General features: G+C 35.8%; 1 protein-coding gene and 2 pseudogenes across 3 annotated transcripts in view; all 3 read left to right on the top strand.

Annotated features, from left to right (window-relative positions):
- Strbp (spermatid perinuclear RNA binding protein) overlaps positions 1 to 27,626 on the top strand; it is a 123,859-nt gene that overhangs the window by 38,898 nt on the left and 57,335 nt on the right. The gene's annotated exons all lie outside the window — the stretch shown is intronic.
- LOC114092905 (adiponectin receptor protein 1-like) lies at positions 131 to 9,434 on the top strand (annotated as a pseudogene).
- On the top strand, positions 6,960 to 7,496 carry LOC114100049 (dual specificity protein phosphatase 18-like; annotated as a pseudogene).

Raw genomic sequence — 27,626 nt, 5'->3', positions numbered from 1 at the left:
ATCTCAATGTATGGATTTTCCACAATTTATTCATACAGTAGTTAGTGGATTTGGGGATGTTTCTAGGTTTTGAACATACAGAGTAAAGCCACTATAAACATTTTTACCTCCCTTGGGAAGATAAGTAGGTATGGGATTGCTGGGCTATATGGTGAGTAAATTTAACTTTATAAAAACTTGTTTTTCATATTCATCAAATGGAGTATTAGGACTCTTAGTTGCCAAAACCGGAAATTGACTCTGGCAGAAGAACTTATGAATAGGATATTAGATGGCTCATAGACTCTCTTGGAGAGCTGGAGAGACAGATTCAGAACTTATGTATCCAGGGACATTATCCTAGGCACAGTCGCTGGAGTTTGAATTGCCAACTCTATTAGGGAATGTTAGACATTACAAGTAGAACTGCTGCCTTTAGTATCTGGAGGAAGCTGCTATTCTGCTTTCAGCTTACCAGAATGATTCTCTAATGATCTACCTTCTTTTGAGTCATTAGCTTTTGAATCACCATCTAGGTCCTGCCACTCTGCCACTGAACCACATTCCCAGCCCTTGCTTAGCATAATATAAATACTAGTTTACCTTCCTGTTTTCCTTTTTTCTCATCTATCTTTTTTGTAAGTAAGTTTTTTACTGAAGTGTAATTACAAAATATATAAATTATGCATGTATGGCTTCATAAATTTTCATTAGGTGAATTCACCTTTTTTGACCAGTACCCAGAAGAAGAAATAGAACAATACTAGCACTCTAAAACCCTCTTCCTCCTAGTCATGGAACCCTACTTCTTACCAGGTAATCATTATTTATTCTGACTTTATTTAACTGGTTTAATGTTTTTTGTTTTTTTGTGTGTGTGTGTGTGTGTAGTACTGGTGATGGAATCCAGGGCCTTATACATGCTAGGCAAGTGCTCTACCACTGAGCTATATCCCTTTAAAAAATTTTTTATTTTCTGGAAACAGGTTCTTTTTCAGTTGCTTAGGCTGGATCCTCTTGCCTCAGTTTCCCAAGTAACTGGGATTATAGCATGTATCACTGTGCCTAGAAAGTTTTGTCTGTTTTCAAGCTTTAATCAAAGCTGTATATTCTGGGTGTATGTTTTCTTTCTTTCAGGCTTTGTGAGGTTCATCTATTTCCTTTTCTTTTTTTTTTTTTTAATTTTTTTTTAGTGTAGATGGATACAATATCTGTTTTTTATTTATTTATTTTTATGTGGTGCTGAGGATTGAACGGAGTGCCTCAGACATGTGAGGCAAGCGCTCTACCACTGAGCTACAGCCCCAGCCCCATCCATTTTCTTTTTGTGTAGCAGGAGTTTGTTGATATTGTTCCATTATACAAATACAACACTATCCATTGTACTATTGATGGACATATAAGCTATTTCTAGTTTTTTTGACTAATATCAGTTAGGTGGTGTTATGTACTTGTCTTTTTTGGCTTGCACATGTACATTTCTGTGGGTATATAACATGGGTCGATTTAGTGGGCCATGGATTCTTTGTGTGTTCAGCTTTAGGTAGGAGAACCTGCCAAAATTTTTCTAAAGTAGTTTTGCCATTTTCTCTTTCTTCTCATGGTATACATGAGTTTTTATTGGTCATATATATCTTTTTTTAAAAAAATCTTTTTATGCTTCAGAAGGACTTTGTGCCACAAGATAATACTTGTTCGAGTTTACCTAATCAGTTGTGTATCTCTTTCATTATCTCTTTGAGGGAGATTTCATGTTTTACCTCTATTATCTTAGTACAGGCACAAAAGACATATAGTGAAGTTGCATGGAAAAATGAGTAGAAGTATGTCTGGAGATGGAATAATCTCGACAGTTTTTAGAAGTGAGAACTTACTGGTCTGAGTGGAATTAGAAGTGATGGAAACAGAGAGTGATAGGATTATTTAATTCAGGTGGAATGTGATCTGAATCTGTAGGTAATTGGTAGCCATTTTTACTTCCTGAGTTGGGGGAGAGTTATTTGGAAGGTGTTTTATCCATTGAACAAGGAATGTGTTTTTGTTTAGAGAGGTGTTCTCCGCCCTGAATTGGAGACAGATATACAAGACGTGATTATGTGACTTTGGTCAGTTTAATCTTGTAGTTTAAATTTTTTAATGAAATAGGGTTTTCGTCTTTCTTTTATCTTGTGATGATTGGAACTAATATGCAAATATGAGTAGATTTTTATAATTCTCTGTATATTCTTTGACATTACAAGATTCAAGAGTTTTGAAACACATAGTGTATGATATATGAAAGGAAATTCAGCTTCTGCTCTTGTAACCCATGTGTAATTCTATAGTATCTCTGGAGTGGTTCTGTATTTTCTTTTGCATTGTTTTTTGTGCTAGCACTTTTAGTTCTGCTTACATTAGAAATAAATAAAACATAAAGTGGTATGAAATGTCTCATCTCTTAAGGCTTGTCCTACAAAATACACTGCATTGCTCTTGATAGTTTTTATTATAAAACATCAATTAAATGTAAATTAATAGTTAGCTTCAATATTTTTTAAAAAATATTTTTTAGTTGTTGATGGATCTTTATTTTTTTGTATGTGGTGCTGAGAATCGAACCCAGTGTCTCACGCATACTAGGCAAGTGTGCTACCACTGAGCCACAACCTCAGTCCCAAGCTTCAGTATTTTTAGTCAAAAAGAAATGAAACCAAGAATAACAACAAGAACAACAAAACATTCTGTAAAGTTAAGTTGGAATTTGGATTATCCATATGAAATAAATGTATTTTCTTGCTTTATCCACCAAAAGGGTAGAAGCAATGACAGCCAGAAGAGACAAACATACCTAGTTAGTGCCCATAGATTGGGTTTTTAATTCTGTTTCTCTCTAGAAGGAACCTTGAGAAATGGCTGATTCCAGGTGTGGGGCCAAAAAAGTACTGAGTCTGGATGGGTTTGATCAATAATCCAGAAAGTCACAATCCTTATTACCATAATCCTGAATGTTGAGATCCTTAAAGGTCAAAATCCCTAAAGTTTAAAATCTTAAAGAGGATCACAATTCCCAAAATATAACTCCTGAAAAAAGCAAATTTATTTAAAAATACATTTATCTTACATCTGAGAACATAAAACATAGAACAATGTATAGATCCCTTTATACAATAAAATAGGCAATGATATACATATTAAAAAACATAAATACTAAGGCATACTAGTGACAGTTGTGTAGGCATAAGTTATTATTTTTTTTAGGCATAAGTTTTAAGTAGATAAACCCTATTCATGAAGAAATAGTTCAAATAACAGATTGCATAAACAAATATCAATGTGGTTTGTAATTGCATGTACCAAACTTTATAATTGTGGTCATTTGAATTACCATGACAGATAACCCAAGTCTTTTTAAAAATTATTGTTTTTATATATAATGTATATTTTTAGTTGTTGATGAACCTTTATTTTATTCACTTATTTATATGTACTTATTTATATGCAGTGTTGAGATTCAAATCCAGGATCTCATACCTGCTAGACAAGTTCTCTACCGCTGAGCCACAATCCCAGCCCAACCTAAGTGTTTTGATGAGATTGATCAAAAACCTTGATGATAAAACTCAGGGTGTAGGTCTGAGGTAAAATGCTTGCCCAGCATGCACAAGAACCCTGGGTTGGAGCCCTAACACTGCAAAACAAAACAAAACAAACTTTAATCTTGTTGTTTTAATTTCTTTATGAAATGGGGCTTTCATCTACCTTGTAGTTTTTTTAAACTAATATATTAATATGATTAGATGATTTCTTTTTTATACTCTGTATCCTGTGGCATTACAGTATTCAGAATTTTGAAACGTACTAATTAATGGTCACCCAAAAAGCTGAAATTTGGAGAATTTTTATTTTTCATAAGTGTATATGTACAATGCTTATGCACAAAGTCATTATTGTGAAAATGCACTTTCAAGGAGTCAGATTTGAAAAAAAATACATATAATGAATTAGGACTCTTAAAATTTTCTGCATAGTATATACCTTCAATATTGGAAATGATGCAAAGATGAAATGCCTAGTATAGTGAATTGTATAAAATAATACAATTTAAAACAGTGTGTATGTGTATGTTGGCGGGGGGAGCTTAAAAAAACCCCAAAACTTAAAAAGAGAAATTAATATGAAAAAGTGTATTGAAGGGTGATTATGGGCAGTTGCATGGAGGTAGTCTATAAGAACTGGCTGAATTTAACTGTTTAATTAACTATATTTTGAAGTCTTATATATGGATGAATAGCTGCTTTTTTTTTTTTTTAAGGTCACGACAGTCCTTGGAGCATAGGTTCACAGTCATTTTCAGTGTGCTGCTGCTCTTTTCAAAATTCTATCATCTGGTACATATCAAACATTCCATACTAAATTTTGTGTCATGCTTCTGTGGTGTTTTGGGTATATGGCAATTCATCCTGTTTGTGCTCATAGATAGGCCACAAATCCGGCAGAAACAATACTGGTGATAAACTAACAACTCTGTTACTTAAGTGTCTTATCCTGTGGTGCACATAATTTATTTTTGAACTAGTCAATAACTTGGCTGGCTTCTTTAGGTAAATGCAGCTTCTCCTCCACCCCCCTTTATGGTGGTGGTGGGGATTGACTCCATAGGTGCTCTACCACAGAGCTACATCTCCATTCCCTTTTTTTATATATATATATATATATATATATATATATTTTGAGACATGGTCTTATCAAGTTGCTGAAGCTGGCCTCAACTTGAGATCCTCCTGTCTCAATCTCCCTAGGCTTTGAGATTAACAAGTGTGTACCATTGTGCCCAACCAAATGAAGCTTTAACTTATTAAAGGGTGCTGGAATTTCATCAGCCAGAAGGAATGCCAATGCCAATAAATAACACGTTTTTAAATTAAAAAGTTTTTCTTATTGGTATATTATATAGCAATAAGAAAAAATTTTTAATTTAAAAAGAATTTGGCTTTTTCCTCCTCTTTGCCTTTTTAAAAATGGAAATTGTGGTTTTGGGGATTTTTAGGACTTCCACATTTGGGGATTTTTAGTATTTTGAGATTGTAATTTTGAGAATTTTAAACACAGTTTTGATCTTTCAAGATTTTAACATTTGGGATTATGGCTTTCAAGATTGTGTCATTCTAGATTATGATCAGCAACAGTCTGGGATATTTTATCAAAAAATAAGGAAAAGACTAGGATAAGGCACAGACATTTACTTGTAAAGGCTACCACTCATCAAATTTGGGACAATTTGGGTATCACAAAGCATGATGGTAGTAGACATTATATCAAAAATAAGGTTCACAGAGAGCTAGAGAAGGGGACAAAGGGAATGAAAAAGGTGGAGCTCTTTGCAGAAGATGGCTAGGTTATATATGTGAAAGGAATATGTAAGATTAGGAAATTACCTTTCTGCATAGTCAAATGTAATAATTGGGTTCAAGCAAGTATCAGTGGATGTTTAGGTTGTTGGGAAACAGGATATTCACATAGTTTCAAAGAATCATGTCACCATTATTTGTGAAAGAGAAAGTTCATAGTATAGAGATCTGACATTTACTACCTTAATCAAGTAATTAAATTTAAGATCAATGAACTGATATCAATTACCCTCAGAACTGAAACACAATATCACATATGTGTACATCGTTGCTAGGAATGAGGCAACAGTTAGAAGAATCAGAATGTGGGCAGTTGGTCTGGACATGTAATCATTGACATGAAAAAACAAAGATAAAGGAGACAGTTCTAGCTTAAAAGAGACTAGATGAGACAAAAAATACTGTATGTGAATTTTGATTGCATTTCGGATTAAAAAACTTTTAAAAGATTTGGGAAACAAGTAGAGAAAATTTATTATGTCTTTATTGATATCATTGAACTGTTAATTTTCTTAGATGTGATAATGGTATTGTGGTTGTGAGGGAGAGTGATCTGATTCTTAGAAGATGTAGAAGTATTTAGGTTGAGATGAGGTCAAGGGGACTGCAGCTTACTTTTAAATGGTTTCACAAAAAATAGTTATAGCACACGTGGCAAAATCTCAACTATTGGTGAAGTCAAGTGAAGGGTATAAAGGTGTTAATTATAATATTCTTGAACATTTTCTGAGGGACTTAATGTTTGAAAATGAAAGGTGGATTTTGGTGATCATGTGCTCCTTCCAGTGCCAGGAGAGTGCTGAAGATCCTGGGCCACTTGGTTATAGGTGGCCTCCAATGCTTTGGGATGTAGTTGGGGGACCGCAGCCCTCAGCACGCCTGCCCACAGGACTCGTTTGCCATCACAGGAAATTCTCTGCCCCTGGGACTGAGAGACACCAGCCTTTTCTCAAGCTGAAACTTGAGATACCTACCAGATATCTTCATACAAAGGATCTGTGGTGGCACAGGGCAGTTGGGGCTTCTGCCAGTAATAGGGAAACTGACTCAGTGGAATTGGCTCAACTGGGACTGCTGCTAGAAGAGAAGTCCTAGCAGGTCCAACCCAAACAAGGCTGAAGAAGAGCAAATATGCCCAGGGCCCCAAGAAGAAGAAGAGGTATGGGCACTGATGCTTTGCCTGCAGGCCCACTATGCCATAGAGAAGATGGAGTTAGTTAGTGTGTGAAGTCTGGGAGGGGCGTTGGAGGGTCAATCCCATATAACGTACTTCTTGAATGACTGAAGGATAATGACCATCTGTTACATGGCCACAGACCACTCATGCCCTCATTTTGGGCCTGCTTTATGAGCATCTTCTGGGTAGCTGATTCTTCCCCTTGAGGAAACCAGTTTGCTGGGCCAGCTGGGATTTTGGCCCCTGGGATTAGAATGGGAACTGACTTCTCCCTGAAACCCTTGCCTGGGTATAATCGATGCTGCTTCTTCATGAATGAACCCCCTCACACTCCTGTTGGAGAGAATTTTCCATGGACACAGCTTAGTAGAAAGATGCAGGCCTCATATGTCACCAGCTGCTGACCTACCGCTTTGATGACAGCACCCCTGTGTACCTTTTTAGTTTAGTTCGGGCAGCCCTCAGTCAGTGGCTTCTCACAGATCACCAGAAGCCTGTACATCAGCATTGGTGTGGCTGCCAATAACAAACTCTTGCTATCCAGCAATCAGATCACTTCAGTCATCAACGTCTCAGTAGAGATGGTAAATACCTTCTTATGAGGATATCCAGTCCACATATGTGCCTGTGGCTGATGTACGCATCTCTCAGCTCTATGACTTCTTTGAACCCTTCATCCACCATATCCACAGTATGGAAATGAAGCAGAGCTGTACACTGCTACACTGTGCCAGTGGCATGAGCCACTCAACCACTTTGTACCTTTCCGACCTCGTGAAGTACCCTGTGGACCTAGTCATGTCGGCCCATCATCCAACCCAGCGGTGGCTTTTGGGAGCAGCTCATCTACCATTCAGCAGTATGACAAGAATACTGTACACATGGTTAGCTCCCCAGTGGGAATGATCCCTGACATCTATGAGAAGGAGGTCTGTTTGATGATTCCACTATAAATCATCCCCCAAACTCCTGCTTTAGGGTCAGCTTTTAGACTTGTTGATCCTATATCAGGATCTGAACTTGAACAATCTTTATTGATACAAGAATATACCAGATGATGCCTTTTAAGGGCAAGAAAAAAGAAAGTGATGCCACAGCTTTCAACTTTGGAATTCATATCTTTAAAAGATTAAACTCAATTGTTAGATGGTGAAGGTAAGTTTTCTACCCTATGAGTGGCAGGGTGTGGCTGCTGGCCAGAGGGTGAAATGAGGCAGATGATATCTTGGACAAAGACACCAGTGCCCCAATGCCTGGAGTCCTGCTGCCCTTATCTGGACTGGAGAAATGAGCCTGCTACAGTCCTACTTTGTTTTTTCAAACCCAAAAGCCAGAACCTTAGGCATCATGACACCCCCTGAACTTTTCACAATAAGTGCCAACCTACTGGATAAGTGGTCTTCACTAGTTCTCTAGGAATCTTAGGGACTCCAAAGAACTGCACATCCACCACAGTGACCCTATTCTAGTTTTCTAGATAAGGTTTAACACAGAAGATAGTTTTCAAATAAACATTCTACTGTTATTGAAATAAAAGCAGCCTCTTCCACATACTCACAGGACCTGGCAACCCCTGGAGCTGTCTACTTGTTTCGTGCTGTTTCTCTTTTTGGGAATCTTGACCATGCTTAGACCAAATATGTATTTCATGGCCTCTCTTCAGGAGAAAGTGTTTTTTGGCATATTTTTGGGTATAGTGCTCTTCTGGTTTTTCCACATTGTCTGTTGTCATTCAGAGAATGTCTCACATACTTTTTCCAAACTGGACTATTCCTTAATTGCTCTCCTGATTATGGGGAACTTTGTCCCCTGACTCTTATTACTCCTTTTACTGTTCCCCATAGCCTCGATTCTTCTACCTTTCCATCATCTGTGTCCTGGGTATCTCTGCCATCTTTGTGGCATAGTGGGACTGGTTTGCCACTCCTAAGCACGAGCAGAAAAGAGTAGGCATGTTCCTGGAACTTGGCTTGAGTGATGTTATACTCACCATGCACTTCATTATTACTTAGGGATTTATCAAGGCCACTACAGTGGGCCAGATGGGCTGGTTCTTCCTCATGGCTATGATGTATATCATGGGAGCTGGCCTTTATGCTGCTTGGATTCTTGAGCTCTTTAACGTGGTTTAACACTTGGTTCCAGTTGCATCAGATTTTCCATGTCTTGATGGTTGCAGCAGATTTGGTCTACTTCTGTGGGGTCTCTAACCTTCAGGAATTCTGATACGGCCTAGAAGGTGGCCGTACTTCTCTAAGCCTTCCCACCTTGGGGTGGAGGAGGAACTTCCTAAGTGCTTTTTCTTCTTCTTTTTTTTTTAATATTTATTTTTTAATTACAGGCAAACACAATATCTTTATTTTATTTGTATGTGGTGCTGAGGATTAAACCCAATGCCTCACACATGGTAGGCAAGCACTCTACCTCTGAGCCCTGCTCCCCGCCCCTGAACCCAAGTGCTTTTAAAAATAACTTCTTTGTTGAAGTGACAGGAAGAGTCCGAGTTTCATGTTTCCAGAAGAAACTTCTTAGATAATTCAGTGCCAGTCAAGCTTCAGCTCTTTTTCATAGCCAGTGGGCAATAAACTTTCCATTTCTAGCTGGGGAGGGTGGGATGGTCAACACAGTTATCACCCTCCTAGGCAGTCACCCACCCACAACAAGCATGAGAACCACTCCAGATGAAATACCAGATGCCTATGTTTGTTAATCTGTTCAAAGACACAGAAAAGCTGAAACCCTGTAATGTCTTCCCTGGCTTCCTGAGCTTTTCTAAGGCCATGTTGTAGGGGCGTAAGCATGGTGACCGCCAGTTCAGAGTCTCCCGAGGAGAGCAGCTGAATTCGGGTGACGGGTGTGGGGACCAGCTAGAGATGAGGTCTGAGAGATAAAGAAAATGAATGGAAGGGAGCAGATCATGTGAGTCCTTTTAGGCCCAAAACCTGTACTGTGAGTGAAATGGGAAGCTGTTCATTTTTTAAAAAATATTTATTTTTTAGTTGTAGATGGATACAATGCCTTTATTTTATTTATTTATCTATTTATCTATTTATTCATTTATTTGAGAGAGAATTTTTTTAATATTTATTTTTCAGTTTTCGGTAGACACAACATCTTTTTATTTTATGTGGTGCTGAAGATCGAACCCAGCGCCCCGTGCATGCCAGATAAGCGCATTACCACTTGAGCCACATCCCCAGGCCTTTATTTATTTTTATGTGGTGCTGAGAATCATCAAACCCAGTTCCTCACACATACTAGGCAAGTGCTTTACCACTGAGCCACATCCCCAGCTCCATATTTTTCTTTAAAAAAAAATTTTTTTTTTCTGTAGTTGTAGATGGACAGCATGCCTTTATTTGATTTCATGTGGTGCTAAGGATTGAATTCAGTGCTTCACATATGCTAGGCAAGTGCTTTGCCACTGAGATACAGCCCCAGTCCCCTGTAGCACACTTTCCAGAAACAGTTATAACCTTTTCCCATCTTTCTTGGGCCTTGATCTGCTTACAAAGCAGGAAGAATACAGACACCAAATTTTACATAGCACAACAAATCATGGAAGTGTGTCCAGGCTTCAAATAACTTGCATTTTAATTTTTTTTTTCTTGGCAGAGTAAGGTAAAATTAAACTGAGGAAAGATATTTAATATTTAATACTAAGCTTTAAAAAGAAACCTGCTGGGGTAAATTGATGGAGTTGCAGAATATCATGCTAAGCCAAGTAATCCAATCCCAAAAAACCAGAGGCCAAATGTTCTCTCTGATAAGTTGATGCTGATCCATAGTGGGAGTGGGGGAAGGGGAAAAATGGAGGAACTTTGGGCAAGGGTGAAGGACAGACGGGGGAAGGGAGTATGGGGACAGGAAAGATGATGGAATGTGGTGGACATTATTACCCTAGATATATGTATGACTGCACATATAGTGTGATGCTACATTGTGTACAATCAGAGAAATGAAAAATTGTGCTGCTGTTGTGTACAGTGAATCAAAATGTATTCTGCTGTCACATATATCTAAATAAATAAAAACAAAACAAAACAAAAAACCAAAACAACAAACTGCTGGGCTAGGATTGTGGCTCCAGTGGTAGAGCACTTGCCTAGCATGTGTGAAGCACTGGGTTTGATTTTTCAGTACCATGTATAAATAAATAAATAAATAAATAAATGTTCATCAACAAAAATAAAATATTAAAAAGCCTATCATTTCTATGTTTCCTGATGCTAAGACTATGATGATAAAAGTAGAGCAGGAAAAAGAGGTGGATTTTAAAAAATGTTGATAATAAAATGAGAGTCTAAAGTATCTTAAGAGATCATATAATTCAACCTCTCATTTTCCTTTGGGGAAAAAAGTGCAGAAATAGGAAACTTGTTGGAGGATACACATCTTATTATTGAGCGAACTTAAAATGCATGAATTCCCTATCGTTGCACCCAATGGGTAGATGGCAGTGTAGATGGCAGTGTACATCTTTGAATTATTGTTAATAGATACTATTATTAATCTTTATCCTGGCATTGTATGCATCTTAGAGTCCCTTTACCCCTTTTTCAACCTATGCTTAATTTTATTTGTATACTTTATTCTAAGTATTTAGAATAAAGTATTAAATACTGTTTTAATAATAGTAGAGTTGTTAGTATTCACTAGGATTTACCCATATTTGTAGCATTTTCTCAGCTGTTTTCGTGTCTGAATTTCAGACCTTTGATCTTTTGTAATTTTTTTTACCCTTAAGAATACCTTTTAGAATTTTATCTTAGTACCAGTTAGCTGATGGTATAGTCTGTTTTGTTTTTCTGAAAATGCTTTTGCTTGCATTCATTCTTGTAGGAATATATACATTGGGTATAGAATTCTTTATGGGCATTTATTTTTTTTTAAGCACATTAAAGATGCTGTTTCTCAGTTTTCTAGCTTTTATTATTAACACTGAGAACTGTCAGTCTATCCCTTCTTTCAAGGTAATCTATTTTCTCATTTAAATTTTGTAACAACTCTGAGATCTAGGTTTTACTTTTGTTTGTATAGACGAGAATATAAATTTAGGATTATTTACCACTGTCGAATAGTTAGAAAATATTAGATTAGGGCTGGGGCTGTAGCTGAGTGGCAGAGCGCTTGCCTAGCATGCGTGAGGCACTGAGTTCAATCCTCAGCACCTCATAAAAATAAATAAAGACATTCTGTCCATCTACAACTACAAAAAAAAAAATTTAAAAATGGATTAGATTAAAATTCAGTTCTGTCACAAAAAGCTTTTACTTTACTTACTTTGCCTTACTAGCTCTAAGTCAAAATGCATTTTCATCTGTTTTTAACAGTATTTTTTCAGCTTTTATAGGTATACTAGATTTTGAGGCATAGTTATGGCCCTCAGCTTATAGTTTGGAGAAAAGCATATGTAAAGTTGAAATATGAGGTTGTATGTAATTAATAATGATAGCTTGTTGTAATAATAAGAGTTTATGCAAACAATTTCAGACTGGACCTGTCTTATGAATGAGGTGGAGTTTGGTTTGAATCTCAGGCAGAGTTTGGGGTGAAAATTGTAGAGGTTATTTTAGTCAGGAGTAAAGTTATGAAGAAAGATGTAGAGGAGTGAATGATGGATTTGAGGGACTGATGGCAATATCAATTTAGCTATAGTTGAAGTTTAAATATTGTTTTTGGCTATAAAATTGTATGTGAGATGGGTGCCTTGTTATGGGAGTACCATAAATTTTGTTTCTTTATCATTTAGGGAATAGGTAGTATTTTGAAGAATTGTTTGGGAGTGGGGTGATTCAATGATTATTTAGAGGACAACAGCTTGACTAATTCCAACCAAAATTTCAATTACAGCTTTGTCAGTTTCTTGCTTATATTGTGGGTAATTTAGTTAACTTTTCAAAGTCTCCCGTCTTCTCATTGTAAATTGGAAATAATAGTACTTACTTTGGAGGGTTGTTGTGAAGATTAAATGAAATAATATGTGCAGTGTATTTAGAACAGTGCCTGGAACATAGTAAGCTCTATTTAAGTGTTAGGCATAATCTGTTATTATCATCTTAATCATTACCAAATTCATGTTAATATTCACCCTAATGTCTGGCATGTGGGTAATCACAATTCTGGTCACCAGTAGAATACATATTAGTAACCATATTATATTTTAATACTTCTGTATTTAACAGCAAATTAAAACCCTTAAAGTTGTATTTACTGTATAACTAACAGTTCACTTAAAGGTTATTTGCCCTGTACATCATTTTGTTATTACATATTCTGTGTCATTTTAGTTCACTCTTCAAAGTTAATTCATTTTGTTAATAAAAACAATGGTGAAGCAAAGCAAACATTCTAAGAATTGTAGAAAAAAGGGAAGAAGTTACTATTAGTTCAAATCAAAAAAGAAATCCCTAAAAATGTCATAAGAAAAATGTGGTTGCTCAATTTGGAAATATCATCTGTGGACACTGTTTAATTTGAAGTATAAAGAACTGCCTACTCTGTTAAAATTTTATTCCAAAGGAAATTTTTTAAAGTTTTTGAAGCATCAAGACTAATAGGCAAGAAAAGCGTTTACGTGACAGTTCATTAATCTTTAAGAAGTTGAAAAGCAAACATGTGGCAGAGAAGCCAGTGTGGATTTGCAATATTAAAAGGCCACCATCTTCAAATATTGTCATGACGGGCAATGGGAAGTAATTTGAGAATGGGCACCACTTATTTATTTATTTATTTATAGAGAACTTTTAGTATTTATTTTTTAGTTTCGGCGGACATAACATCTTTGTTTGTATGTGGTGCTGAGCATCGAACCTGGGCCGCACGCATGCCAGGCGAGTGCGCTACCCCTTGAGCCACATCCTCAGCCCCACCACTTATTTTTAATAGTAGATGAGTTCAGCATTAAATGCTTTTAGGGAAATTAATGAGTAGCTAATTGTAATTTTAAGTGAGGTTTAACTTTATCATGTGATTGTTTATTAAGGATCATGTAAATTTGCATTGGCTAGAGAATTTGCCTTTCAGTGGACATTCAGTAAGTCCAGAAGAATTAAAACACATGGTGTATTTCTTAAGAATGTATTATAGGTCTGCTCTGGTCTGTTACCAGTATTTCTTTTTTTTTTATATATTTATTTTTTAGATTTAGGTGGATACAATATCTTTATTTTGTTTTTATGTGGTGCTGAGAATCAAACCCAGTGCCTGTGCATGCTAGGTGAGTGCGCTACCACTTGAGCCACATCCTATTTGTTTCCATAATCCTTTTGTTTTTTATAAATTGGCAAAGGAGTATTTTTGAATATGGCCTGTTATCTTGGAATAAGAGACTTTTTCCCCCTTTCTAATGTACTTTCCTAACCTTTAACTCTCCTGTTAACAGATTTTCCATAATTTTTTAATATATATTTTTTTAGTTGTAGGACACAACACCTTTATTTATTTATTTTTATGTGGTACTGAGGATCAAACCCAGCGCCTCACATGTGCTAGAAGAGCTCTCTAACGCTAAGCCATAACCCCAGCCCCTATTCCATAATTTTGAATAACATTTTTTTTTAAAACCCATCTTACATTTTCATATGACAATATCATTTAGGTTTCTATGGCTCTTATTCATTTTTATAGTGATTCTTTTTTTTTTTTTTTAAATATCTTTATTTTATCTTTATGTGGTGCTGAGAAACGAACCCAGTGCCTCACGCATGCTAGGCGAGCGCTCTACCCCTTGAGCCACATCCTTAGCCCTTTATAGTGATTCTTAAAGCTGCTTTTATCTTTTAGGTTGTCTTTGCAGTATAAATAATGCTAAATGGAAAACCTAGCTTTACATTTTATGTTACTGGATGATCATTTCTTCCTGACTCCTTAGTTCATTCATTCTTTATTTTTTGTGGTATGGGGATTGAACACAGGGCTTGCACATGCTGGGCAAGCACTTGATTTTTGAGCTACATCCCCCACTCTTAGAGCAATTTTTAATTGATTCATAATAATTATGAGGCAGATAAGGTGGCTGTATTTTACTTCAGGGCATTTTAGTTTGGAGGACCACAGGTTTTGGCATATAGCATACTTGGGTTCAAATTGTAGATTTGCCCCTATGTGCCTTTGGACAAGTTATTTAATTATTTGAGTTTCTGTTCTTAATTCTTAAAATGAAGACAAATCATATGGTTTTCCCCTTGTAGTGTTGATGTAAATGTTAAATTGCATGATTAGTGTAAAGCATCTTGTCTATTCTGTGAAACATGGGAGATCAAAAAATGAAGATTCATTTGTCAAGGTGGTCAGCTTACAAAGTTGGTCATGCAATTGTGCATGACATGGTAGCAGTGCTTGCTATCTATGTGAACAGTTCTCTTAAATGAATTATTTGGAAATAAAGCACCCTTTAGGATGACTGTGGTCAGCATTTCAATTTTAAAGCATATTCCTGTAAACTTGGATTTGCTTCTCAGTAAAAAGTGATAAGCACACTGCAGCTATGGTCATGGTGTGTAAAATGCTTAGAGCTGGTAGAGAGAATCAGTGACAAGACTGTTTTTAAGTTATGTGTCTAGCTGTGCTACAGCTATAGAGAATGATGAGGACTTGCACATATTCTTCACCAGAGGTATTAAAGTTATAAGTGGGTTGTCAGTCATTTATTCATTTGTTTATTGATTTTACAAATATTTGAGAACCTATTATCTAGGTGTTGTGATATGTACTAGGGATATAGCAGAGAACAAAGCATATCTGGCTTCAAGGAACATGTACGTAGAGAGCTAATAAGTGGTACAACATAAGACAAAACTGATTCCGTGAGAGCACATAGAAGTGCTCCTTAATTGAGTCCAAACTAGGCATAGGGTTAGGAAGAGGGTAAAGGTGTCAAGATCAGGGGAGATGATTCCTAGGGAGAAGGCATTATCTATGTTGAGTGTATGGTTATTGTGGAGAGTTATGATCATTTCTTTCATAACTTAAGAAGTTAAGGATGGTATTTTGAAAAATTTAATTTCAAGGGTTAAACATTTTATTAGTGAGAGTAGGTAGTTATTATAGAGTAAGTACAATTGAATATTATTTTTAGCAGAAGAGTGAGAAATCAGATTTATGAAATAGTTTATTTTAATGTTATTGAGAATTGGAAGTAGAACTAACTTCGTAAAGGCAAGAGTCTGAAATCTCACTTGGAAACTGAGTGCCGCCTTGCTCATGCAGTTTTAGAATATTACCAATACTGTGTTTATTGAGTTCTCATAATCAATGCAAGAAACATTCATTGGACTATAAATGAAGTTTTCATGGTTCAGATCCCTATCCTGACTCCAAGCATTGAGAATTAAGATCTGGGAGGCCATAATGAGTTGGGGAGCTATGTAGGAAGTGCTTAAAAATCGGACTTTGGAATCACGCAACTGACTTAGTAACACAGGTTATGAAACATAAGCTTGAATTTATATCTTTGCTCTGATACTCATTAGCCCTTGATTTTGGGCAAACTATTTAATCTCTCCATTGAGCTCTTTAAAGACAAGATTGTCCAGTTTTAAAATAACTCTGAAGTATGGGGGGGTTGTGGCTTAGTAGCAGAGTGCTTGCTTAGTGAGGCATTGGGTTCAATTTTTAGCACCATATAACAAATGAAATAAAGGCATTCTGTCCATCTGCAACTGCAGAAAAATTTAACAACAACAACAACAACAACAACAACAACAACAACAAAACTCCTCTGAAGTAAAGTGGTTATTCAGAGATGAAGAACCTGAGATTCAGAGAATTTGTATGTTTGCTCAAGGCCATTAACCCTTGAATGGTGGTAATCACTATTTAGACCAGAATCTCTAATTATTAATGAGGTGGGTAAGGAATAGGGGCTAAGATGCGGATACCAGAAACTACAATGCAAAGTAAGCATATGGATTTCAAGTAAAATTTTGTTTTTAATTTTACTGGGTGCAGTGGTACATGCCTGTAATCTCAGCTATTTCGGAAGCTGCGACAGAAGGATCACAAGTTTGATGCTGGTTTCTGCAATTTAGCAAAACTTTGTCTCAAAATTCAAAGTTAAAAGGTCTGGAGGTATAACTCAGAGGCAAAGCATACCTGGGTTCAATCCTAAATTCCAAAAGAAAAACAAGAACCTCTCCCCAGGATTTTATATATACAAAATATACTTAAACACATTAACTCACACACACATATGTGTGTGGGTGTATATACACATATGTTGGTATATGGTATGTTGGTATATGTATTCCAATCTATGTATGTGTATTACAGATTTTTATTTATTTTAAGATTTAAATTTTTTTTTTTTTTTTAGTTGCAGATGGACACAATACCCTTATTTTATTTGTTTATTTTTATGTGGTGCAAGGGATTGAACCCAGTGCCTCACGCATTCTAGGCTCTTACCACTGAGCCACAACCTCAGCCCCCAGATTTTTATTTTCGTTTGTTCATTTGACTGTAAGTAGGTTCAGATGTTGCCAGAAAGGAACTAAAAAGTGCTTTGTGAACACAGAAAAAGAAGAATTAATTTTATGCTTGGGATATGATGAGGGGAGGCTTTCTATGGAGCTGGCATTGAGGTAGGTGGGCTTTTTTGGAAGAAACTTTATGGCATTATGAGTCATAAAGGAGCCCCATGTCTGCAGACAGGTGATCTGGTTCAAATTCTGCATCTGCCATTGACTAGCTGCTTGATCTCAGATAAGTTATTTCATTCCTTGAAATTATCAATTCCTCTGTGCAAGTGATATAATTGTAGTTTCCATAGAGGGTTTATGTGGATTAAATGAAGTAATGCATGTAAAATATGTAGCTGAATGCTTTGACATTATTACTATTAGGGATTATTGGGGAGGTTTTTTCAGGCTGAGGGAATTTAGCCTGTTCTGTTTTTCTGTCTTAATAATATCAAGTGGTTATACTTTTCCTTTTATTAGTCCTAAAATAATGGATATTTAGAATTATGGAAATTTAGTAGTATTCTTGAATTGCATAATTTGTTAGAGACAGAAAGAACCAGTCACAAGCTCATGGTGTATTACTGTTCCTTGAGTTCAGAAAATTGGAAGGTTAAAAGGGTAATCTTCCTCTTTTAGACATTGTACTTTTTAGACTATTTTCCTGAATGTTAGTTATTTCACAGTAGCCTTGGGGAGCATATCATGCAGGAGGTATTATTTTTCAGAAAGCAGAATTCACGGAGGCAGAAGAAAAAAGGTCTTTATGGCTGTAAATGGCCATCCAACACTGAAGACCTAATTTCTGACTTAAGTGTGTTTTTCCCTTTAGTTGTCTGTGAATACAGTACCCGTCAGGAGACCTGAATTTGCATTTAATCTCCATCACTCATAATCTTCCAAGAAGTGTTTAATTTTTAAGTTTGTCTTTTCTGTCTGCCAAATGTTAAGACTTTGAACTACATAGGATTGTGATGCTGAATTTATTTTGCATAATGCTCTATCAGAATTATTTCATATAATGCTATATGAAAATATTTATTTAACACTCAAATTTATTCACTTGTAGCTTTGTTGATTGCCTACTGATAATGTAGGAAGGAAGTGTTCCTATTTCTAGATTACCTTTAATGTTCTTAGAATGATTATTTGAGGGTTATTTATTCTTGATAGTGATGTAAAGGGTCTAAGGAAAGCCTTGGAGACCTGTGAGTGTTTGACAAGTGAAGAACAACACTTAAATGACTGAATTCATTTCATATCATTTGCTAGCATTGTTTGTTCTATCCCTGTGTTTTCTGTCTCTGTCTCTGTTTTGTCTCAGTATTACCCGATGATTAGATAGTTTAAAGCCTTGCAGCTAATAAGTACATTATTTAGAGGTTTGAAGTTTGTTTTTACAGTAGAAATTTGGACAAGAGGACTCTTTTCACATGTGAAAATCATTGTTCTTGAGTACTTATCAATTATTTATATACACTGCTTCCCTCTTGAACTTCTGTCAGAGATAGAATATAAAGTTCTATAAATGCCATATTAACTGGAAGAGCATTAAATGCAGCAGTCGAAACTCTTTAGAACAAATTCTTTTTTTTTTTTGAGGGGAGCGAGGTATGCATGTATATATATGTATGTGTATATATATATATATATATATATATATAGAGAGAGAGAGAGAGAGAGAGAGAGAGAGAGAGAGAGGGGCACGCACACACACACACCTCTCTTAATCACTGAGCCACATCTTCAACCCTCAACTCACTCAGTTGCTTATTAGGGCCTCACTAAGCTGGCTTTGAACTCTGGATCCTCCTGTCTCAGCCTCACACCTTATAGGCAGGTGTTCTTATAGGCTATGTCCCTAGCCCATCAACTGTTCACAGTCAAGTAAATTTGACTTTTAAAAAAAAAAGTGTGTGTGTGTGTGTGTGTGTGTGTGTTTAGACACACACACACACACACACACCTCTCACTTAAGAGGACAGAAACTCAATTCAGTAAAAATTTAGGCTAAACAACTTAAAAGGGTCTTCATCATTTCCTTGCCTTCTTTTTTTTTTTTTTGTGGGGGGAGATGCTGGGGATTGAATTCAGGGGCACTGAACCATATCCCCAGCTCCCCCCTTTTTTTTGTTTTCTTTACAGACAGGGTCTCACTGAGTTACTTAGGGCCTCACCAAGTTGCTGAAGCTGGCTTTGAACTCTGGATCATCCTGCCTCAGCCTCCTGAACTCCTGGGATTAAAGGCGTGTGCCACTATGCCCACCTTGCCTTCAGTTTTTGTATAGTTTTATCACATTTATACCTATTAGAAAAAAAGCTTTTTTATTTTGGTTTTATTTTTATGAAATAAAACAATTACTCTATGATTTAATCATTTGGGATTTAGCATTTTACTTAATATTGTGTTATTAAAATTTATTCTTTTTCCCCTCTATTGCCAGAGATTGAACTCAGGAGTGCTTAACCACTGAGCCACATTCCCAGCCCTTTTTATATTTGTTTTGAGACAGGATTTTGCTAAGTTGCTTGGGGCCTCACTAAGTTGCTGAGGCTGGCCTTTAAATTGTGATCTTCCTTCTTCACCCTCCCAGGTCACTGGGATTACAGGCTTGTGCACTGTGCCTGGCCAACATTTATTCTTATTGTTACACATCATTGTAATTCATTGATTATTTTCTGAATAAAAACCTTTTTTGTTTACATATGTTTGTATGTATATCTTAATTCATTCTCCTGTGTTATGGGCATTTTGCATGTTTTCCAGTTCTTTTTTTTTCCCTATTGTGAGCAGTTTGCTATGAACATTCTCACATGTCTCTTGAGGTATAGGTGTACATCTCTCTTGATGTAAAACTAAGAGTAAAGTCCCTGGGTTATAAAGTGTGGTGGTATTCAGTTTGCGGAAATGAGACCAAATATTTCCCCCAGCTACAATGCATAAAAAACCATGGGATCTCTGTCCTTTTTAGCTCTTGCTTCTGAGACTTTTTAATTTTTTGGAGCTTGAATGGATGTAAAATGGTATTTCACTTTTATTGCATTTATTTGATTACTTTTTATATGAACTTTTCTTTCATTTTTATTGGCTTTGTTTTTTTTTTTTTTTTGCTGTGAAATGCTTGTTCATCCCTACTTCCCACCACCTGAACTCCTGGGTTGTTTGTGCTTTTATTTCTGATTTTTAAGACTTCTTTATATTCTCCATGCTTACTTTTTGTTGGATGTATATATTCTAAAACTCTTTCTGGTTTGTAACTTTTCTTTTTATGTTATGTAGAATAGACACACACACATTATATGTATATCATATATATTTTATATACATTTTGTGTGTGTTGAGAGAGAGAGAATGCACACATGTGCACATGTGCATGTGTATGTGTGTTTGAGAGTGTGAGAGAGATGCTGGGACATTTCTAGACTCTTACAGTGTTTTATGATGAACAGAAGTTCTTGATTTAAATGTACTCTAATTTATTTTATAGTCACACTTCTTGTCTTTTAGAAATAATTGGCTTTTTTTTTTTCATATTGTCAGTGTTTGTTACCACTATAGCTGACATTTATTTAAAAAGTTTCAAGATTGCAGTGGTAGAACAGCAGAAAAGAAGAACATGAAAGCAGAATGGAAAGCATTTTAGAATACACATACACATGTGTGTAGTGTGTGCATGTGTGTGTGTGTGTTTGTGTTTGTGTATAAAAACTATCAGTTGCCTATCCCCAACACCTAGATAGAAATAATTTGTTAAAAGCTAGATTCACATCTGTGTTTTGAACTCAAGTACCTGAGTAGGGTTTACTAGTCTACTAGCATTGCTAAATTCTCATCAGTGTATGTTTCTTAAATGATTTACCCTTTCTCTGAGCTCTTCTTTCCTTCTTTTCTTTTCTTTTCTTTTCCTTTCCTTTCCTTTCTCTCTCTCTCTCTCTCTCTCTCTCTCTCTTTCTCTCTTTCTGTAGTGTCTGTTGGTAAGAAAATGAGTATGACCTTTGCAATCCATCTAGACAAAATTTTAAAAGCTATTACATGTATTCATGTTATTTATTTTAGAAAATATTTCTATTGCTAAACTTTAAGAAATTTATATTAATCTTCTGTAATAAAACATTTAAAAATAATTCTTTATACCCTAATTTTAAATTTAAAAAATTGTTTCACGTAAATGGTATTGTGCTAGGCACTCTGATGCTTATCAACAGCATTTGTGTGGGAAATCCACATACCACCTGTCACTTCTATATATGCACTCTGTTCTCTAGCAGATTTGAAATCTGGAGTCGCCTGTCACAGTGCTTGTGCCCAGCTATGCTTTTTTGTTTGTTTGTTTGTTTTTTAATCATCATCCTGTGCATTTTATTTCTGTTGTTGAAAAAGTTACACAGAAGAACTGTGCTTTATTAAAGGGTATGATTCATTGCCAGTACAAGGTTACCTTTTATTTGTGTAGTGCTTTAGCAAGAGCTTTTATGTGCATTTTCTTATATTTAATTCTTACCTAAAACCTATGTAACTAGCAGGGCAGGTTGTAGTCCTACTTTTGGCTAATACTGAGACTCAAAGGCATTATGTTAGCCTTTTCCTGGTACATGTAGGCACTTTGTATTTGTTGGCTGGTAGGCTGGGTGTATGTATGGATGGATAGATGGATGAATGAATGAATGAATGGCTAGTTATTCTTACTCTAATACTCTTTGGATTACAATATAGTTTCATTCTTCACTGTGCCTCAGCTGAGATCTTGGTAGTTTTAGATGCTAAAATATTAATTAAGACTTTCACATCTGGGTATGATAGAGCAACTGGTTCTAGACTATCCTTCATACCATAAACACCAAGAAACTAGACAAAATATATGAAATAACCCTTTGACCTTTGGGCAACAGACAGCACAGACTGTAATCTAAGTGTGCTAAGTAGGCAGAGAATTGGTTTGGGCTAAAATTTCAGGGTAGAGAAAAGGAAGCTGTATAGGAGAGGCTCCCAAATGTTTGTATGTGGGTCCCTTGTGATTTTTTGACAGAGGGCTCTTCATTTTGGGGAAAGACTATGGAAGGTTTATCAGGTGGCTGCTACAGCATTGGCAGTGGAACAGAGACAGTAAAGGTGTATAGTTGGGGGATATTGGCACTATGCCCCAGCCACAATTAAGAGACCAAATCAATACCACAGTCATCTGGTGATACAGCAAACTATAGCAATAAAATTTTACTAAAACAAACACCTGTTCACTTATATAATGTCTTTGGCTAATTTTGCATTACAGTGATGAAGTTCAGTAGTTTGCCACAAATATGGTATGGCCCACAAAGCAATGATATTTACCTTTTGGCCCTTTTAAGAAAAAGTTTGCTGACTTCTGCTCTAGGCTAAGGCCTGCTGTGAACCCAAGCTTATAGTCAGTTTCTGACAAAGTCTTCAGGGGAATCAGAACTTGGAGGTTGATTTATGTCAGGGTGGAGGAACTTGGGAAACATTTTTGGCTTCCTATAGACCTGCCTTAAGAAAAGCATTACTGGGGCTGGGGCTGTAGCTCAGTGGCAGAGTGCTTGCCTAGCATGTGTGAGGCATTGCTGTTCGATCCTTAGCACCACATAAAAATAAGCAAATAAAATAAAGGCATCTGGCCACCTAAAACGACAAAAAATTTAAAAAATAAAAAGCATTACTAGACTTTATACCTTAAAAAAAAAAAAAAAAGGAAAAGGTTCTGGGAAGCAATATTTACTGTGTGCTTTGGGATCTTCATAATAGTGATAGTGATTTTAGTCTTAACCCTTTGATACTTTCAGTGTCTTTAATTATTACTTCCCTAGATAACTCAAAATATGTCTCATTCCACTTTAAAAAATAAAAAAATTCTTATCATCTTCTGTCTTCTACTTAGTGTCAATATTAGTTTACATTAGTTATTTTGCTAATCCTTAAAGGTTAAGGGCAAAGTTAAAGTAGTTTCCTGCTAAAGTTTCCTTTTGTTTTTGAATATTTTGTTCTTGAACATAATTTCAAAAGTCTTTTTAAATTATAAATTGTTTAAAAGCATATAGACAATGGAATATGATAAATAACTGTGTATTCACCACATGCAGCTTTTCTACATTCTAATGTTCTGCCAAACTTGCTTCAGATTTCCGCCCTAAGAAATAGTAGCTCATCTGTACTGCATATGTATTCCTCCCTGATCTTGTTTTTTTTTCCCAGAGATAACTACCCTCTTGATTTTTTTTGTCATTACATTGAATGTTTTTATACTAAAAAAGTGTATATTTCTCTCTATAAATTATATGTGACATTTTGGGATTTTCAACCTCATATAAAAGGCATTAATTTGTACATATTATTTTGCAAGTAGCTTTTCCCCTCAGCATTGTCTTTGAGTTTATGCATGATAAAATGGGTCCCAGTTATTCCAAAGCTACTAAATTTATGATCATCCTTTTCTTGTTGATGGGTGTTTAAGTTTCTAGTATTTTGTGATTATAAACAGTGCTACAGAGAACGTTGGTGTTGCTGGGTTTATGTATTGGAGTTTTTCTAGATGTTGTAGCCAGAAACAGTTTTATTGCAAATATCCACATCTTTGAATTTATTAGTTATTATTAAGTTGCTCTCCAAGGTAGGTTTAGAGTTTTACTTGCTTTGGTTTAATGCAGTTAGACATAATCCCAGCAGTGCAGAAGGCTGAGACCAGGAGGATTGCTAAAGCCAGCCTCAGCAACAGTGAGGCACTAAGGAACTCAGTGAGACCCTGTCTCTAAATAAAATACAAAATAGGACTGGGGATGTAGCTCAGTGGTGGAATGCTCCTGAGTTCAATCCCTAGTTATTCCCTCCCCACAATTTACAGAATGTTGAATCAGTTTCATATGAAATGTGCTTAGAAATTTTTCATTTATCATAGAATCATGTCTAACCAAACAGTACCTAGAAAGTAATCTAGGTATAGTTTAATCTTTTTATTTTATAAAAAAAGGAATTGAGGCACAGAGAGGTTGAGGTTTGTTAAAAATTGACTCATTCATTGGTAGTAGCTCAAAGTAGAACATAGTTCTGACCATAAATCTATTACTCTTACACTAATTATATTGTATGCCCTATCTTGTATTTTTCTTTTGTCCATTATCTCTCTCAGTTTTTTAAGTTTTATAGGTATTTTTCCCATTGGCTTTTCATAAATATCAGTAATGCTAATCTTGTGATTTATGTCAGAGTCTATTCTAAAAGGGGTTTGTGAAAGGGTTGAATTATAATATCAACACTTGAACCAAAGATATTGAACTGTTCTGAAAAGCTACTTGTCTATTTTTTTTAAATTTTTTATTCTAATTTGTTATATATGACAGCAGAATGTATTACAATTCATATTACACATACAGAGCACAATTTTTCATATCTCTGGTTGAATACAGAGTATATTTACACCATTTGTATCTTCTTACATGTACTTAAGGTAATGATGTCCATCTCATTCCACTATCTTTTTTACCCCCTCTCTTCCCCTTACCCTATCTAGATCATTTAATCTTCCCATGCTCCCCCTTCCAACCCCAGTATGAATCAGCCTCCTTATTAGAGAAAACATTCGGCATTTGGTTTTTTGGGATTGGCTAACTTCACTTAGCATTATATTCTCCAACTCCATTCATTTACCTGCAAATGCCATGATTTTATTCTCTTTTATTGCTGAATAATATCCCATTGTGTATATAAATCACATCTACTGAAGGGCATCTAGGTTGGTTCCACAATTTAGCTGTTGTGAATTGGGCTGCAATGAACCTTAATGTGGCTGTGTCCCTGTAGTATGCTGTTTTTACGTCCTTTGGGTATAGACTGAGGAGTGGGATAGCCGGGTCAAAAGGTACTTCTATTCCCAGTTTTCCAATGAATCTCCATACTGCTTTCCATATTGGCTGCACCATTTTGCAGGCCCACCAGTAATGTATGAGCGTGCCTTTTTCTTCACATCTCGCCAACACTTATTGTTATTTGTATTCTTAATAGTGAGAGGAAATCTTAGAGTAGCTTTGATTTGCATTTCTCTAATTGCTAGAGATTTTGAACATTTTTTTCATATATTTGTTGATTGATTATCACCTTCTGAGAAGTGTCTGTTCAGGTCCTTGGCCCATTTATTGATTGGGTTATTTGTTTGTTTTGGTGTTTAGCTTTTTGAGTTCTTTATATACCCTAGAGATTAGTGCTTTATCTGATGTGCATGTGGTAAAAATTTGTTCCCATTCTGTAGGCTCTCTGTTCACCTCACTGATTGTTTCTTTTGCTGAGAAGAAACTTTTTAGTTTGAATCCATCCCATTTATTAATTCTTGATTTTAATTATTGCTCTATAGGAGTCTTATTACAGAAGTAGGGGCCTAATCTGATATGATGGGAGATTTGGGCTTACTTTTTCTTCTATTAGATGCAGGGTCTCTGGTTTAATTCCTAGGCCCTTGGTCCACTTAGAATTGAGTTTTGTGCATGGTGAGAGATAGGGGTTTAATTTCACTTTGTTGCATAAGGATTTCCAGTTTTCCCAGCACCATTTGTCGAAGAGGCTATCTTTTCTCCAATGCATGTTTTTGGTGCCTTTGTCTAAGATACGATAACTGTAACTATGTGGGTTAGTTTCTGTGTCCTTTATTCTGTACCATTGGTCTACCAGTCTATTTTGGTGCCAATACCATGCTGTTACTATTGCTCTGTAGTATAGTGATGCCACCTGCTTCGCTCTTCTTGCTAAGGATTGCTTTAGCTATTCTGGATCTCTTATTTTTCCAGATGAATTTCATGACTGTCTTTTTTATTTCTATGAGGAATGTCATTGGAATTTTGACTGGAATTCCACTAAATCTGTACAGTACTTTTTGTAGTATGGTCACTTTGACAATATTAATTCTGCCTATCCAAGAACAAGGGAGATCTTTTCATCTTCTAAGGTCTTCTTTAATTTTTTTTCTTTAGCGTTCTGTAGTTTTCATTGTAGAGGTCTTTCACCTCTTTTGTTAGATTGATTCCCAGCTACTTGTCTATTCTGAGTAAAATACATAATTTCCAATTGTGGCAGACAGTGCCAGAAAGAATGAATTTTGACAAGAATCTGGAAATTAAATTATTATATTATTGAAGGATTTAATAGATTTAATTTTTATCACTTTTGTATAAGAAAAAATTTCCCGTATTGACATAATACTTAGTGAATCTATGTTTTTTTTTTTTTTGCAAAACCTATTTACTTTGCCAAGATAAAAGAAAATGACTTTTATTTGTTTTAAAGTTGGTAATTTTATTTAAAAAAAAATTTTTTTTTAAATTTTACACATGGACACACTATCTTTATTTTGTTTATTTTTATGTGGTGCTGAGGATTGAACCCAGTGCCTCAGTGTGCCCGGCGAGCACTGTATCACTGAGCCACAACCCCAGCCCTAAAATTGGTAATTTGAAACATTACTGATTGGTTATAACATAACTGTATGTTATATTTGTGTTCATTCTGTCTTAAGATGTGGTTTCTTTGCCTTGCTTTGTTCTGCAGAGTGGTAACAGAGGTCTTTTGAGAACCATTGACACTGTTTGAAGCTTGTTTTTACCAAGGTGTTATTTATTCTTTAGTATTAAGTGTGCTATAGTGTAGAAGGACAGAGAATACTTGAATTTTTAATGGTTTCTTGGCACATTACCGCCCCCCCCCCCTTTTTTTGGTCAGAATTGTCTTGACATTTATAAATTCTAGAGTCCGATGACCTCTACAGCCTTGTAGTCAGAGGAAAATAAATAGCCACTGTAGCATGTATAGTTCTAGTGCTTTTAAACGTCTAATCATGTTTTAAAGGAATAGATGTGAAGTTGGGCTTTTAAAAGTTCACTATGCAAAATTAAATATATACCTGCTTTTTGGATACAGTAGTGTGTGAGGGAGGTATTATGTGGATATTGGGGGTAAACTAGCAGGCATACAGGCCCAGGGATGCCAGTGTGGATGGAGCACAATGAATGAGGAGACAGAAGATGAGGCCACGAACTTAGTGGAAAACAGATTCTTGGAGCTTTTTAGCCTTGAAGTATTTACTTAAGAGATGAGGAACTATTGAAAGGTTTTGAGCAGAAGAATGTTATAACCCAAGTTAGATTTTAAAGGAAAACCTTGGATGCTATTGCTGAGAATATACTCTAGGTGGAGAAGCAGGATAACTATTAGTATAATCTAATTTAGTGATGTCCTTGGCTCAGACCAGGATCAGACTGGTGGAGGGTAGAAGTAGTCAGTTAGAAGGTAAAAGCTTTTTTGATGGATCATATTATAGGGGGTGTGAGAGGAGACCAAGAGTCAAGGATGACTCCTGAATTTTTGGCATGAGCAATCAGAGGACTGAAGTAGTTATCTCTTGGGAGGAACAAAGTTTGTGTGTGGCAAGGAGAGAGAGAGCTCATGTGAGAGTGAGCACACATGTCAAGAGTTAATTTAAGGAGACACTAAGTTTAAGATGATTGTCAGATGTCCAGTTTTATGTGTTGCTTATGTATTTTTTTTTTTTTTTTTAGAGAGAGAGAGATTTTTAATATTTATTTTTTAGTTTTCAGCAGACACAACCTCTTTGTTTTGTATGTGGTGCTAAG

This window comes from Marmota flaviventris, chromosome 13 (genome assembly GCF_047511675.1).
Source record: "Marmota flaviventris isolate mMarFla1 chromosome 13, mMarFla1.hap1, whole genome shotgun sequence".
Lineage (NCBI taxonomy): Eukaryota > Metazoa > Chordata > Mammalia > Rodentia > Sciuridae > Marmota > Marmota flaviventris.
The sequence above is the reverse complement of the archived record's forward strand: the minus strand, read 5'-3'. Positions and strand labels throughout refer to the sequence as shown.